We start from the raw sequence: 17,827 nt of genomic DNA on the forward strand, positions 1-17,827 counted from the left end.
CAGTCATGTCCAGGAAGGATGAGGATCAACTATGCTGATGCACAGTCCCTGTTGAAAGAGAGACCTTGCTAGGCCCATTAGCAATGCAACTCTGGATGGGAAGAAATGCTTTTTCCTGACGTGTGTCTATCTAGGCTCCTATGAGGGAAGGACATTGTTAAAAAATACCATCCTAGAAGCATAGTCCAGATGTATTCCATGCATTAAGAAAAGTGGAAAGGCGGCAAAACGATTACCGGCATGGTTAAAAGATGAGGTGAAAGAGGCTATTTAAGCTAAAAGATCTTCATTCAAAAATTGGAAGATGGATCCAACTAAAGAAAATAGCGTTGGCAAGTTAAATGTAAGACATTGATAAGACAGGCTAAGAGAGAATTTGAAAAGAAGTTGGCAGTTGAGGCAAAAATTCACAGTAAAACCTTTTTAAAATAAATTCAAAGCAGAAAGCCTGAGAGGGGCGCAGGTGGACTGTTAAATGATAGAGGGGTTAAAGGGGCACTTAGAGAAAATAAGGCCATCACAGAAAGATTAAATGATTTCTTTGCTTCGGTGTTTACTGAAGAGGATGTTGGAGAGATACATGTTCCGGAGAAGGTTTTCATGGGTAATGATTCAAATGGACTGAACCAAATCACAGTGAACCTAGAAGATGTGGTAGGCCTGATTGACAAACTGAAGAGTAGTCAACCACCTGAACCAGATGGTATACACACCCAAGGATTCTGAAGGAGCTCAAAAATGAAATTTTAGATCTATTAGTTAAAATTTGTAACCTATCAATAAAATCATACATCGTACCTGAAGACTGGAGAGTGGCAAATGTAACCCCATTATTTAAAAAGGGCTCCGGGGTGATCTGGGAAACTACAGACCAGTTAGCCTGACTTCAGTGCCAGGAAAATTATCAAAATCAGAGAACATATAGAAAGACATGGTTTAATGGAACAAAGTCAGCATGGCTTTATCCAAGGGAAGTCTTGCCTTACAGATCAGCTTCACTTTTTTGAAGGGGTTAATAAACATGTAGATAAAGGTGAACTGGTAGATGTAGTGTATTTGTATTTTCAGAAGGCATTTGATAAATTTACTCATGAGAGGCGATATCCTTTTGTGGATTACAAACTGGTTAAGACAGGAAACAGTAGGATTAAATGGACAATTTTCTCAGTGGAAAAGGGTAAACAGGATCTGTACTAGGATCCGTGCTTTTCAATATATTTAGAAATGATCTGGAAAGGAATACGATGAGTAAGGAAATCAAATTTACAGACGATACAAAATTGTTCAGAGTAGTTAAATCACAAGCAGATTGTGATAAATTGAAGGAGGACCTTATCAGACTGGAAAATTGGGCATCTAAATGGCAGATGAAATTTAATGTGGATAAGTGCAAGGTGATGCATAGAGGGAAATATAACCCATGCTGTAGTTATAGGATGTTTGATTCCATATTAGGATCTACCTCCCAGGAAAGAGATCTAGGCTTCATAGTGGATAATACATTGAAATAGTCGGCTCAGTGAGCTGCGGCAGTCAAAAAAGCAAACAGAATGTTAGGAATTATTAGGAAGGGAATGCTGAATAAAACGGAAAATGTCACAATGCCTCTCTATTGTTCCATGGTGAGATCGCACCTTGAATACTGTGTACAATTCTGGTCGCCGCATCTCTAAAAAGATATAGTTGTGATGGAGAAGGTACAGAGAAGGGTGATCAAAATAATAAAGGGGATGGAACAACTCCCCTATGAGTAAATGCTAAAGAGGTTAGAGCTGTTCAGCTTGGAGAAGAGATGACTGAGGGGGGATATGATAGAGGTGTTTAAAATCATGAGAGGTCTAGAACGAGTAAAATGTGAATCGGTTATTTACTCTTTTGAATAATAGAAGGACTAGGGGGCACGCTACGAAGTTAGCATGTAGCGCATTTAAAACTAATCTGAGAAAATTCTTTTTCACTCAACATACAATTAAACTCTGGAATTTGTTGCCAGGAGATGCGGTTAGAGCAGTTAGTGTAGCTGGGTTTAAACAAATTTTGGATAAGTTCTTGGAGGATAAGTCCATTACCTGCTATTAATCAAGTTGACTTAGAAAATAGCCACTGCTATTACTAGCATGGGATATACTTAATTTTTGGGCACTTGCCAAGTACTTGTTGCTTGGATTAGCCACTGATGCAAACAGGATGCTGGGCTTTATGGACCCTTGGTCTGATCCAGTATGGCAATTTCTTATGTTCTTAACTGAATTCTTTGTAATGAAACCAGGTATGACTTGGCACAGATTACCAGGAAACCTAGGAACTGGAGGAGCTTTATTGTCTTCGAGGAATTCCAGAGCTCCTGACAAAGACAGACCAGTCACCAATCAATTGCCCAGGAATGAGAACATGCTATCTCTCCCTGCTGATAGTGCATGTTCTTCAATAAGTGGGGTGAATGGGAATGTATGCATAAATGTCTGTCAGATACAGAGCACACACCCAAACACTTGGTTGAATGAAAGAAGAATCATCTGGAGGGAATTTATTTTGAAGTCTCCCAAGCCAACTACACGTTCAATCTCCACAAGTCCATCATAAGTCTCAATCCTCCTCAATTTCTTGAGTGATTAGGAAATACCAAGAATAGAATCCCTGGCCACACTACTGAGAAGGGACAGGTCTGACTAGTTTCTCCTGAAAGAGCAACTCCACCTTCCAGCTGCAGTTGGGCAGACTGAGGACTGGAGCCTATGGCTGAAATATGCCAAGTCAGAGAAGAGAGAGTGAAGCTTAAGCAGCAGCCATACTCCACAATTTATTTACTTATATTCTACTTTTCAGCATTTTAAAAAGAAAATTAGGTCTTACCTCTGATAATTTTCGTTCCTGTAGTACCACAGATCAGTCCAGACTCCTGGGTTTTGCACCCCCTCTAGCAGATGGAGACAGAAGTTTACCAACAAAACTCCGCCTTATATAAGCTGGTGCCACCTACAGTCTGGCAGTATTACTCAATGTCAAAGCTGAATGGAGCCCCAAGAACTCAACAATCTAATAATTCTTCACTGTAACTATAGACAGTAACTTAACTACAGTAACCGGCTCAACAACCCCGCAATGGGAACAGAACCTGAGCCCCCGATAATCGCTCCCACTGGATTGCACTGTAACTGACAGAAAAAAAAGATGAGCAGAACGGACTCTCCCTACGCATCGCAGAACAAAGGGCAGGACTCTGGACTGATCCGTGGTACTACAGGAACGAAAATTATCAGAGGTAAGACCTAATTTTCTTTTCCCTGTACGTACCCGGATCAGTCCAGACTACTGGGATGTATCAGAGCTGACTTTAAATGGGATGGGATCTGGAGAGGCCGGCCCTGAGCACCCCTTCACCAAAGCCCCCACCATCCGATGCCTTAATGTCCAGACGATAATGACGAGCGAAAGTATGCAACGACTTCCATTTCGCTGCTCTGCAAATCTCCGCTGCAGGTATCTGTTGACATTCCGCCCAGGACGCAGCCTGGGAACGTGTAGAATGCACGCATAGACCCACCAGTAGAGATCTACCCTGCAACAGATATGCCGAACAGATAGCCTCCTTCAACCATCTCGCAATGGTAGTCTTTGAAGCAGCATTCCCCCTCCGGTGGCCACTCCAAAGAACAAAGAGATGATCCGAAACCCGAAAGGCATTAGTAACCTCCAAATATCGCAACAGCGCCCTTCGGACATCCAACCGGTGCAAGTCCTTGGACAAGGGATCCGCCCTATCCAAATCCGAAAAGGAAGGAAGTTCCACAGTCTGATTTAAATGAAAGGCGGACACAACCTTAGGAAGAAAAGAAGGAACCGTACGAAGCGACACCCCCGAGTCTGAGATCCGCAAAAAGGGCTCCCGACAAGACAGAGCTTGTAGCTCGGAAATCCGCCTCGCCGAAGCAATAGCCACCAAAAACGTCACCTTCAAAGTCAAATCCTTGAGAGTGACCCGGCGAAGGGGCGCCGCATAAGGCCTTCAGGACCAGATTCAAGTTCCAGGAAGGGCAAGGCCAGCGTAATGGTGGACGCAAATGCTTAGCTCCTTTAAGGAAACAAACCACATCAGGATGAGACGCCAAGGGCACGCCGTGCACCCGGCCACGCAAGGATGCCAAAGCCACCAGCTGAACACACAAGGAACTACACGAAAAACCCTTTGCCAAACCTTCCTGGTGAAAGAGCAAGACCTAGGGAACGGAAGCCTGAGTAGGAACCACCTCCCGAGCCAGACACCATGACTCGAATACCTTCCACACTCGCACATAAGATAACGAATTAGAAACCTTGCGAGACCGCAATAGAGTGGTTACTGCCGCATCCGAATAACCTTTGGCCTTCAACCTACTCCTCTCAAAAGCCATGCCGCTAGACAAAAGCGCTCGACCTAGTCGAAACAAACGGGCCCCTGGTGAAGGAGGTCCGGAAGATACGGGAATCAAAGGGGCTCCTCTAAGGCCATGTTTCGAAGGTCCGCAAACCACGGGCGCCACGGCCACTCTGGTGCTACGAGGACTACTTCCATGGGGTGTAACTCTATGCGGCGCAGAATCTTGCCGATGAGGGGCCACGGAGGAAAGACATATAGGAGGACATCCGTCGGCCAAGGCAACACCAAGGCATCCACGCCCTCCGCTCCTGTTTCCCTGCGGCGAGCGAAGAATCATGGAGCCTTGGAGTTCCTGAATGTTGCCATCAGGTCCAGAGCGGGCGTCCCCCAACGTGTGTAAATGAGTCGAAACACGTCATGTCCGAGTTCCCACTCTCCGGGATCCAGCCGATTGCGACTGAGAAAGTATGCCTGTACGTTTTCTACCCCAGCAATGTGCGACGCGGCAATGCTGCACAGATGTCGTTCCACCCACGTCATCAATTGCCGAGCTTCGGACGCCACTGGCTGACTCCTGGTTCCCCCCTGACGGTTGATGTAGGCTACCATGGTCGCATTGTCGGATAAGAACCTGACTGACTTGCCCCGAACCAGTGGAAGGAAGGCCTGCAGAGCCAGCTGAATCGCCCGAGTCTCTAGCGGTTGATGGACCAACCTTCTTCCTGCGGGGACCAAACTCCCTGGACTGACTTTTCGAAGGCAAACCGCCCCCCAGCGGACAAGCTGGCGTCCGTGGTGACCACCGTCCAGGAAGGAACTGCCAACAGTACTCCTCGGCTCAAATTGGCTGGGCACAACCACCAATCCAGGCTGGACCGCGCCGACTGTGTTAGCGATAAAGGGAGGTGAAATTGCTCCGAAACCGGATTCCAGCGGGAAAGCAATGCTGACTGTAAAGGTCGCATATGAGCGAAAGCCCAAGGAACCAATTCCAGCGTCGAAGTCATGGAGCCTATCATCTGAAGGTAATCCCAGACTATTGGCATGGGCTTGGAGAGCAAACGCCGAGCTTGGGCCTGTAACTTGACCATGCGCTCCCACGTTAGAAATACCATTCCCCGACGAGTGTCGAACAAAGCTCCCAAAAATTCCAGAGATTGAGACGGAATCAGTCGACTTTTGGCCACGTTGATCACCCAACCGAGTCTCTCTAACAATTGGATCACCCGCAGAACCGCTTCCTGACACAGCCGCTCCGACTTTGCACGAATCAGCCAATCGTCCAGATACGGGTGAACTAGTAACCCTTCTCTGCGAAGGTGTGCCGCTACCACCACCATAACTTTGGTGAACGTTCGAGGCGCGGTCGCGAGCCTGAATGGTAACGCCTGAAACTGGTAATGTTGTCCCATTACTGCGAAACGTAGAAACCGCTGATATTCTGGCCGGATTCCGATGTGAAGATACGCTTCCATGAGATCCAGGGAGGCTAGGAACTCCCCCTGTCTTACCGACGCGATTACAGACCGTAGAGTCTCCATACTGAAACAAGGAATGCGTAGACACTTGTTGACGCTTTTGAGGTCGAGAATCGGACAAAAGGTCCTCCTCCTTCTTGGGAACCACGAAGTAAATGGAATACCTGCCTCTGCACAGTTCTCGTCGCGGGACCGGCACGATTGCGCTGAGACCGGAAAGACGTTTCAGCGTTTCCCTTATCGCTCGACGCTTGTCTGAAAAACCGCAAGGGGATACCATAAAACACTGGTGGGGCTGCCGTGCAAAATCTAACGCGTAACCTCGACTTATCACCTCCAGGACCCACTGATCCAACGTGATTCTGGTCCACTCTTCATAACACCTGGATAGTCGACCCCCGACCACCGGTACCGCAGCGTGGACCGGCTGGACATCATTGTGAAGGCTTACCACTTTGCGTACTTTGACTGGCCCCTGGCCGGCCGAATCGGCGCCCACGAAAGGACTGTGAATACGACTGCTGCCTGTTAGCACTGTGGCAAAACGAGGAAACCGACTCTCTCGAAGTCCGGGGCCTCCGACCTCCCAGGAATTGGGAATGTGACGAAGGAGCCCCCCTAGACCTAGGCCGATCCTCCGGCAGCCGATGCACCTTGTTCTCGCCGAGGGACTCAATGAGATCCTCTACAACAACTTGCCCTTAAACGGCAACGAGCCCAACCTGGCTTTGGAGGACACATCCGCCGCCCAATGTCTAAGCCACAACAAGCGACGAGCGGAAACCGCCGAGACCATGGATCTAGCCGAGGTACGAAGTAGATCATAAAAGGCGTCAGCGCTGAGGGCAATTACTGCTTCTAAGCGACCCGCCTGAAGCGCTTCCTCTGAAGAAAGAGATTCGTTGGCCAACAACTGCTGCACCTAACGCAGCCCTGCCCGTAATGAAAAATTACTGCAAATGGCCGCCCGAACCCCCAGGGCGGATACCTCAAAAATCTTCTTGAGCTGTATCTCTAACTTCCTATCTTGCAAGTCCTTAAGCGCTGTGCCCCCAGTAACTGGAATGGTGGTCTTCTTCGTGACTGCCGCAACGGCCGAGTCTATCTTAGGGATCCTCAACAGCTCCAAGGCCTCCTCCGGCAGAGGGTAGAGCTTATCCATAGCCTTAGCTACCTTGAGACCGAGGTCTGGGGTATCCCATTCCTTGAACAGCAAATCAGACGCTGAAAAATGTAAAGGAAAAGCAGACGGCGGCCCCCTCAAACCTAACACCACCGGGTCCGTAGCCCCCAGTCTGGATTCCTCCTGAGGCAACGGGATCCCCAACTAACCAAGAATTGCCGGGATGAGGGGCCCTAGTTCGTCTCGCCTAAAGAGGCGAACTACCTTAGGGTCATCTCCGTCTACCCCATGGGTACCACCTAGACCTCCTGAGGACCTGTCGCAGTCTCCCTCAACCCCCCTCGGGGGCAGGGACGACGTGTCCTGGTCCCCCTGCTGCTCATCCTGGTCATCTGTGTCCGTCGTATCCGGATCACCCTGCGGAGCAGTGGCCCTAAGGGGCCGAGGGCCATCAGCGTGTCCCTTCGCTCTGAGGAGCTTAGCCCGCTTTCCTGACCCTAAATCAGGATCAGGATCCATTGACCCCTGTGGCTTCTTCCTCGCCAGTCTCTACGCTTTGAACGCTTTTATGCATGAGTAACACAAATTCTGACGTGAAGGAAGAATCAGAAGATCCGTCCGTAAGATACCCCTCCGGGCTCTCAAAGCCACTCAATCCACAAGTCAGCGCAGACTCGTCTCCATCGGGGACCATGCGCTGGGGAGACAAGTGTGGTGGGGAATCCCCCTCCCCCTGCTCCGATCGCGTATCGGGGAGCCTCGGGTCCCGAGGGAACTAAAATGGCGGACTTCCCTGCCGACGACATCTCTCTGGCGCCCAAAATGGCGCCCGTTCCCGCGCTCCGTGGGAATGGGCCCTCCTCCGAACCGGACCTGCATCCCAGAGCTACAGCCGCGTGACTCGCATGACCCCGGGATCGATCGTGGATAGAGGAGACTCCTTCGCCCCCCGAAACACAGCTCAAGCAGAGGCTCTCGCGGGAGAGGCGCCCCCGCGTTGAGCCGCAAGCCCGACACGGCATGCGCAACTGCAGCGAGCACGAAAAAGAAAAAACGAACCAGCAAAAAATAAACCGCGACAGCCCCTTACTGCAACTTACAAAGTTCCAGTGCAACAAATCGACATGAAGCGTAGCTAACAAAATAAAAGACTTTTTTTTTTTGTTTTTTTGTTTTTAATAATTACCAGTTACCTCCGGTTCCGGTACCACCTGGGGGGAGTGAGCCGGGCTCCCCGGTGTCACCCCCAGGGCAGGATGCTGCGCTGGTAAGTAGGGAAACCCCACACGTCAGCGGCCTCTGAAACCAGGCGGTATGGTCCCCTTAGGACCCCAGGCCCCTGGGAGGAACAGGGCTAGACCAGCAGGCAGGCAACTGTGGTCCCCCTAATAACTAAACACTACTGTCCCTATTCTACCTTATTCCTTTCTTTTTTTTTTTTTAAGAACCAACTAGGCCGCAGCACAGACTGTAGGTTTTGCACCCTCTCCACCTGCTAGGAGACACAAGAATACTGCCAGACTGTAGGTGGCACCAGCCTATATAAGGCGGAGTTTTGTTGATAAACTTCTGTCTCCATCTGCTAGGGGGAGGGGGGGGGGCAAAACCCCAGGAGTCTGGACTGATCCGGGTACGTACAGGGAAGTGGATTTTATTCAGGTATTTTAGATATTTACCTATCTCCAATTTTCAGGACCCATTGGTTCTTGATGAAAGGTAACCATTGCAGGAGGAAAGGCTGAATCTTTCCCCCCACCAGAAGAGGCAGTTCTCAAAGTTGTCAAAAATTGGACCCTGGCCTAGGCTGCATTTGCTGCTGGGCCTTTGGATAATGCCATTTCCTCTGTCAACCTCAAGAAGGCAGTTGTGCTCTGAAGAGTGAAAGTTGTTCAGTGTTGCTGTAAAGAACAAAAGGGATGTGTCTGGAAGAATGGATGCACGCAGGAAAAATAATGGTGAACAAAATAATGGTTGGTTCCCCCCATTTGGGCTGATTAAAACTGCAAGGTGGATTGATGCCCCTTAATCAGAGCTATCGCCTCTTGAACTCTGTTGCCATATAAGCTGTCCCCTATACAAGGTACATCTCAAAGACGATCATGCACATCCTCTCTGAGGCCACTTGTCTGCAGATACACAAGACTACGGGCTCCTATGGAAGCAGCCATAGTCCAAAAGCTTCTTAAATGGAACGGACAACGTGATTCTCAAATTCTTCCACTGCTTGATGGAAGCCCACCTGCTCTGGGTCCAACAATTCCATCAATATCTTTTGCATGTATTCATGCAAATACTGTACCATGTAGAGCTGGTGGGCTGCAATCTGGGCATTTGGCATGGATCCTTGGAAGACCTTTTAACCAAATGCATCCAATGCTTTTGAATCTTTTCTAGAAGATATGTTGGCGTGCATTTACTGTGTTTCGATGCTGAGTCCAACATCATGGAATAGTGCAGTAATTGGACCACCCCAAACAATGTGGAAGTTTGGACCTGTAATTTAGATCCAGCTTCAGCCACTGGAAGGCAATGTCAGCATCTGCCATGTCCTTACCTACAAGACCTTGAGAAATTTATGAACTGGAGTAGCCTTTGGAAATTGAAGGAACTGAAGACATCTGTTCTCAGGTTCTTTTCCAAGCTTACCCAAAAACTTGGAGTAGCAGAGATACTCTGGAGGAGAGGTTTGCTGAGGCAGATCCAACAGGACAGTCTGAAGGAAACCCTGTGGAACCTTTCCTCCCCACACATGAGGGAACAATGAACCACGACCCAAACAATGAGCGTGACCAAGGAAGAGATCTCAGCAAGACTATGGAGGAAATATCCGGTAGACTACTGAACCAACTTCTTCCCCTTCTGATGTGAAGGAACTCCCCTGGAGAAGTATCCACCACCTCATGGTAAGGACTTATTCCCAACACTGGAGAAGAGAAGAGGTAGATTCCAGTGTGGGAGTCCGGACAGCCCTATTTAGGACATTTTCCTACATCCTGGACAAGAGAGGTTCCAATCTCCCTTTCTAGTTTTCAGGGCTTAAGGAAACAAATTCTGACAGATGGACTCCCACACCGCTGAGGGACCCTCTATACCAGATCTGGAGGCAAGACATTTTCAGAAACCCGTATCAGCCCAAGCTTGATAAGTTAACATCAAGTACAAACTCTGCATTGTGGCAGTTGCCAGCTCTGAGGTGCTCTATGCCAGTTGTATTGAAAACTCCTGCCAAGCAGTGCCTTGGTCTATGATTGATGCCAGCACCTCCACTTGTGCCACAGAGTCAGCATCTGGAGTCTTAGGCTTATTCATAGAAGCGCTCCAACATAACTGACCTCGCCTTTTACACCATGATGAATGTATTGTTTGCATCCTTGCATGCGAGCTCCTTGGTGATGAGATGGATGGTGCCCTGGTCAAATAAATGGCTCAATACCATGGGAATCTTCCATACCATTAAGAATAGTGTAATCTTCATATACGAGGTTCTCTCATCTCTGCATAGAAGAGGGGCCTGCTTAGGCAAAGGGGATCCTTTGTGTCATTTAGACGTTCTTCTTCGCACCTTACCCAGCGCCACAAGCTTTCATGCCATGCTCAACCCCTGATCTGAGAGTGATTCAAGACCTGAAATCATGGGATAGTAGTGTGTGCTGAAATACACACTTAATACAAAGCTTTTCTGTGCTTGTGGGAGTATGAGAAGGAACATTCCTGTTTTGATTTCCTGTGCTAAGAATCAGACATTGGAGAAATTACTTACCTGATAATTTTGTTTTCCTTAAGTGTAGACAGATGGACTCAGGACCATTGGGTTTATCCTCCCCTGCCAGCAGATGGAGACAGAGCAAGCTGATGTCACAGTATATATAACCCTGCTTCTTCAAAAGCAACTGTGGATAGACTAGCAAAAATCTTGATTAAAAACATATAACCAGAACTCACATAAGATTCTAGTACACCAAGCTGGGCACTGGATGAACACTTACCAGAAATCTCTTGGGACCCAGAGCTCCACATATTCATGCGGTAGCCGAGGGCGGGAAGTTGAGTCTATTTGTCTACACTAAGGAAAACAAAATTATCAGGTAAGTAATTTCTCCATTTCCTACCATTTAGACAGTTGGACTTAGGACCAGTGGGATATACCAAAGCTACTCCCCTACAGGGTGGGAAGCTGTCTTGGTCCATTCAACACCGCTTGTGCAAAATCTGCATCCTCCCAGGTCTCCACATCCAGACGATAAAACCTGGAAAAAGTGTGTAAGAAGGACCATGTCACAGCTAGACAGATATCGACACGAGACAACAGACTAACCTCCACCCATGACACTGCCTGAGCCCTAGTGGAATGAGCCCTAACTTGAGTAGGCAAAGGATTTCCAGCATCCACATATGCGGCCATGACCACCTCCTTAATCCAACAAGCTATGGTAGCCTGCAAAGCCGGTACACCCTGTTTACTCCCGCCTTGGAGAACAAACAGGTGATTTTGTCTTTCGAAAAGACGAGACCTCCAGATACCCCACAACAAGATGCTTAACATCCAAAGAGTGAAAAAGGCGAAATTCTTCTGCATCCTTGACCTTATCCAGGGATGGTAAGGAGAAGGACTGATTCAAATGAAAGTCCAAGACCACCTTGGGCAAGAAGGATTTAACAGTATTGAGCTGTAACCCCCCGTGGAGTCACCTGAAGGAATGGCTCCCGGCAAGACCAGGTCTGCAGCTCAGAAATCCGACACACAGAACATATAGCCACCAGGAACAGAGTCTTCAAAGTCAATAGCCGTAAGGAAAGACTACATAGTGATCGGAACATAGGGCCCGCCAAAAAGTCCAGAACCAAATTAAGACTACACAGTGGAACCAGTAACCTCAAGGGAGGCCTAACGTGCTTCACTCCCTGCAAAAAAATGGGCCATATCAGGATGAGGTGACAAGGAAACACCATTCACCAGGCCTCTGAAACAGGCAAGATCCACAATCTGCCTGTTTCAGAATTAAGGGCCAAGCCTTTATGCAATCCATCCTGCAAAAGATTCAGAATGAGAGGCATCTTAATTGAACAAGGAAGAACACCCCGCTCCACACACCAGGCCTCAAAAACTCCCCAAACACACACATAAGCCAAGGAAGCGGAGAACTTGCAGGCGCGGAGTAAAGTGGCAATCACCACAGAGGAATAACCATGCTGTATCAGGCGAGCCCTCTCAAGGGCCAAACCGTATGACAGAATCGAGTCGGATCCTCTTGAAGCAGATCTATGTGCGGCACTCAACCTCCAGGCCGTTAAAGCTAGCACCTGGAGATTTGGATGGCACAGCTTGCCCCAATCCTGCATAAGGGAGGAGGAATAGCCTAGTGGTTAGAGCAGTGGGCTACGAATCAGGAGACCAGGGTTCGGAGTCCCGCTGTCGCTTCTTGTGACCTTGGGCAAGTCACTTTACCCTCCATTGCCTCAGGTACAAATTTAGATTGTAAGCCCTCTGGGGATACCTACAGTACCTGAATGTAAACCAATGTGATATGTCAAATCGAATGTCGGTATATAAAAATAAATAAAATAAATAATCAGATCGGGCACAGTCCCCAGACTCATAGGATCTCTGACACTCCAGGTCCTGGAGGAGTGGGACCCAGACTTGTCTGGGCTAGTACGGGGCCATGAGGATCACAGTCTCCCAATCTTGCTAGAGTTTCAAGAAAGGGGTCATGACTTAAAACTCAGACTCAGAACCAATGTCAGGAAGTATTTCTTCACGGAGAGGGTTGTGGATGCCTGGAACACCCTTCCGGAAGAAGTGGTGAGGACCAAATCTGTGAAGGATTTCAAAACTGCATGGGATAAACGCTGTGGATCCATAAAGTCTTGAGGATGTGAATGGAATGAAATGAAGAGAAGAGGTATGGGGGTGGCTTGCGGGAATGATGGCTACTACTCTTATTCAATAAACACACACAAGGTTAATGCGACTCCTTCATTGCTCTAATCTTCAATGGCAAGAAGAAGTGTGGGAAAAAAGATCCCAGGGGAATGGAGGCTGTAACCCACAGCCTTTTAGTTAATATGAGTAGACCTCTGGGGAACCTCAGCCATGGATCTCCTGGCAACCCGGTCCAACGCCCAAGTTCCCAAGTTCTTCAGTCACAGACGAGACCCGCAATCCCTCGTCTAAAACTGGCCACAGGAAGATCTGCTGTATACTTTTCCTCCATGGCCACTACTGGGCGGGATCATCCGCAAGACAGATCACCTCAGGGGGCTAGTATTTCTAGTAGCCCTGGACTGGCCAAGAAGGCTATGGTACGTAGACATGCGAAGACTTCTGGTGGGGAACCCCCTGTGTCTACCTCCACACAGGGACCTGCTCCAGCAAGGACCGATCCTCCACGAAGACCCAATTCGATTCTCTCTTACAGTCTGGCCATTAAGAGGTCTCGCATGAAGAAGAGCGGATACTCGAGGGCAGTAATTGATACCTTGCTCCGAGCGGCCGAGATCCCTTGCAGGTTTGCCTCCACCCACGTAATTGGGGGGTCTATCTCCATGGACACCTGTTGGCTTCTGATTCCTCCCTGGCGGTTGATTAAGGCCACTGTTGTGGAGTTGTCCGACATGACTGACAGCTTCTTCTCAAAGTCTGTGACTGAATTGTAGGCAGGCTAATCTGACTGCTCGGGCATCCAGTCGGTTGATGTTCCATCCCGACTCTTCCTTGTCCCATTGCCCCTGGGCCGTCAGTTCCTGACAGTGGGCTCCCCACCCTCGCAGGCTTGCATCCGCGGTGAGCAAGAGCCAGGACGGTGGGGATAGCCTTACTCCCTTGCTCAGATGGTCTTCTTGTAGCCACCATAGGAGCTGGGTCCGTACTTCCGCTGGCAACTGGAGGTGGACGGTGTAGTCCTGGGACATCGGTTCCATCGTGACAGTAGGAAGCGTTGTAGTGGTCGCATGTGGGCCCTTGCCCATGGTACTAGTTCTAGGGTTGATGTCATGAGTCCGAGGACTTGTAGGCAGTCCCATACCATGGGGCGAGCACAGTTCAACAGTTTTCTCAACTGGTCCATCAATTTCCTTCTCCTTGTAGGGGGAAGAAGACCTTGTCCTGTTGGGTGTCGAACCGGACTCTCAGGTATTCCAGAGATTGGGAGGGCTGCAGACAGCTCTTGGTTGTGTTGGCGACCCATCCGAGGTTCTCCAGGAGGTTCTTGACTCTGGTGGTCATCTGTTGACTTTCCTCTGGGGATTTTGCCCTGATCAGCCAATCGTCCAGATATAGATGAACGAGGATACCTTCTTTCCTCAGTGTCACCGCCACTACGACCATGATTTTGGTGAACGTCCGAGGGGCTGTAGCTAGCCCGAAGGGTAGCGCTCGGAACTGGTAGTGATGGTCCAGGATCGCAAAGCGTAGGAAGCGCTGATGATCGTGATGGACCGGGATGTGCAGATAGGCTTCTGACAGGTCCAGGGAAGTCAGAAATTCTCCCGGTTGTACTGCCCATATGACAGAGCATAGGGTTTCCATGCGGAAGTGTGGTATCCTCAGGTAGCGGTTGACCAACTTGCGGACCAGTATGGGCCGGTACGTTCCCTCTTTCTTGGGGACAATAAAATAGATGGAATAGTGTCCAGTATTTCACTGGTGTGTGGGGCCTGGTGTTATAGCCTTTAAATTTGGTGAGTGTGGTTTCCACTGCCATCCTCTTGGAGGGGGAATGGCAGGGAGATTTCTCAAATTTGTCTGGGGGGATGCTGTGGAAGTCCAGAAAGTATCCTTCTCGAATGATGGTTAGGACCTACTTGTCTGACGTTATCTCGACCCATCTTCGGTAGAATCAGGCAAGCCTGCCCCCTATGGCTTCCTCCTGTGGATGGGTCACGTTGATTCTCATTGTGGGGTGCGGATGGGGTCTAGACTTGAGCCGGCTCCCCTCTTGTTGTGTTTGTTCCAAAAGGACTGGCCCCTGCCTGCGGGGCGAGGTGCTTGGTATGTATTCTTGTACAGTCTGAAATGCTGTGATCCTCTGCCCATGGATGTCCGGGGAGAGGGGCGTTGGCTTCTCTTGATCTTGTCCTCTGGTAACTGAGATACCGGAGATTCGCCCCATTTGTCGGCTAACTTCTCCAGTTCGCTGCCGAACAGGAGGGTTTCCTTTAAACGGCATACTTGTGAGTTTCGTCTTGGACGTCGTGTCGGCTGACCGGCTTCGGATCCAGATTTGCCTTCTGGCTGCTACAATGGATGAGATCCCCCTGGCTGAAGTGCGTACTAGATCGGAGGTCGCATCCGTGAGGAAGGATATTGCTGGTTCTAATGTTTCGACAGGCATGGTTGTGTTCCTGGCCTGTGATAAGCATACGCATGTCACCACAGCACAGCAGGCAGTGATCTGCAGTGACATAGCTGCATCAAATGACTGTTTAAGGATGGTCTCCTGATGTCTGTCTTGGGCATCCTTGAGTGCTGTTCCTCCTTCGACTGGAATGGTGGTGTGCTTTGTGACTGTGAAGACCATGGCGTCCACTTTGGGGAACCCCAGGAGATCTTTGGCTGAGGATTCCAGTGGGAATAGTGCTTCTAGGACCCGTCCTCCCTTGAAACTGGCCTCCGGGGCATTCCTTTCCAGGTCGATCAGCTGTTGTATGGCTTGCAGCAATGGGAAATGGCATGAGGCCTGATGGAGCCCGACCAGAAGAGGGTTCATCTTTGGCTCCGCTGAGGCGCTTGTGTCTGGGATGGCCAGCTCCCTCAGACTCCAGGACACGAGGTCTGGTAGTTCGTCTTTGGAGAAGAAATACATCATGGTTCGGTATGGTTCCGTTCCTGGAGGGATTCCACTTCCTCAAGGGAGTCTTGGTCTTCCTCTGAGGTGTCCGTGTCACCTAAGGTTAGGCTTTTGTCTGGAGGAGGCACGTCTCTGGGAGGCCAAGAAGGGTCAGTAGAGGCTGTGGCTGTGTCATCGGTGCAGACCTTTAAAGAATTCCACCCATGAAAAGATTCCTGGGTCTATGTTGAACCCAGCGGCGTTCCTCGAGGGCCCCGTCTGGAGGGCTGAGCTGGGGATAGAGAGGTCCGGGGTACTATCAGTAGATCCTGATTCCTGTACTGGCTGGGGGGGACCTTGCCCTGGTTCTCCCAGAGCCGTCTCGCACTATAGGCACAGGGCAGTAGCCTCTTCATGCTGTGCAGCTCTTATGTGGCAGGCTGGGCAGAGGGCTTGTGCTTTGGCTTTCTTGGCCGGTGGTGCCATGGTTTGTGCGCGTAGGGGCGTTCAAACCTGGTCTGTGCGTTTATATGCGCTCCGAGTGCGCAGAGGGTGTGCGTGTAGGCTGCGAAGATATGCGTGCAGGCCGGTCTGTGTGCGCCGCTGTGCGTGCAGCCGAACTTGTGCACCCAGCACTGTTGAGCATGGCGCTATGCGCAGGGCACCTATGCGCCTGGCTCGCCACTGTGCGCACAACTATGTTAGGCGCCTGGCTCGCCGCTTTGCGCACAACTATGTTAGGCGCCTGGCTCGCCGCTGTGCGCACAACTATGTTAGGCGCCTGGCTCGCCGCTGTGCGCACAACTATGTTATGCGCCTGGCTCGCCACTATGTGCACGGTTCAGTTAGGCGGACAGTACGGTGATCAAGGGGGGAAATGGCGCTGGTGACCACGCGATTAAGAGGGCGACCCCCCCCCCCCCCGACGGTCTCCATGTAGGAGGACCCTCGAGCTAATCGGGGTCTAGCCTGGAAGGGGCTGCTCAACCCGATGGGACAGACGCCGACAGGCGATCTGTGCGACTATCTGAGCCTCGGAGACCTTGTGTCTCAGCGCTTCCCGGTCTCATGCCGGGCTGGCTCCGGCTGCAGAGGGAAGAGAGAAAATACCTTCACAGCCGCGCTCAGTCTTGCACCCACTGCCTCCCAGCTGCTCCCTCCTGGGGGCTAAGTCCATGCCGGAAACCGGCTGCAGGACCGAGGCTTACCTCTAAGGGATCTCGGAAATCACCTTAGGAATTCTCGACTGGGGGAGGGACCCTTAGGTATCATCGCAGGAGAGCGGGGCTTGTCTTGTAGAGGTAAGATTTTGGAATTTTCTTTCTTCTTTGGGTTTGGATTTTCTAACACTGTGCAAGCTTGTGTAGAATCCCAAAGTGCTATGAAGATGGAGAAATACTGAAGAGCAGAGCTGACGTCAGATTGAAATCTGATTCCGTCTCCAACTATCAGCACACTATACCCATTGGTCCTGAGTCCATCTGCTACACGCTAGGAAATGCCTCTTTCTTCACAGCAAAGCCTGTCAAATTCTTTTTTTCCATTTTTATTCCTCTACTTGGCACAGGCATTTTTTGATTACTATGATTAAATATTCATAAATATAACACTCCAATTTAATATATTTTTCTTGTTTTGATTCTGAACATCACATTCTGCACTTACATCCTAGTGTAGAATGTTCTCCTTATATCAAGATCACAATTAGTTGCCTAGAATTTTAGAATCGTTGACTTACACTTGAATTTTCATCTATAGAAGTTGTCCTAATTTATACAGATTCATTTTTCATAATGCATTAATGCCATTTTTGCAGGAGAATTTATCTATTAGATTGCATGCTAACTTACAAGCTGATTGTAATTTCTATTCTGTTTATGAGCAATGAGATGATTCGTAGTTCTATTTAAGCAAATACATGTTCAACTCACCATTTGTTTTATTATCCACATATCCTCTGAGCTTTCTATTCCCATTTGTGTGAATCCATGGAAAATATTTATCTGAATCTGTTGTATACCAAAGGTAAAATTTTCATGGAATTATACAACCAACCTACTGTCTATTAGGGAGCTGTACATGTGATTCCCACTTAATTATA

The 17,827-nt window shown here is 49.2% G+C and overlaps 1 protein-coding gene across 1 annotated transcript in view; it reads right to left on the reverse strand.

Annotated features, from left to right (window-relative positions):
* PCM1 (pericentriolar material 1) overlaps positions 1–17,827 on the reverse strand; it is a 1,078,029-nt gene that overhangs the window by 181,520 nt on the left and 878,682 nt on the right.

The sequence above is a fragment of the Rhinatrema bivittatum genome, chromosome 1 (genome assembly GCF_901001135.1).
Source record: "Rhinatrema bivittatum chromosome 1, aRhiBiv1.1, whole genome shotgun sequence".
In the NCBI taxonomy this organism is placed as follows: domain Eukaryota; kingdom Metazoa; phylum Chordata; class Amphibia; order Gymnophiona; family Rhinatrematidae; genus Rhinatrema; species Rhinatrema bivittatum.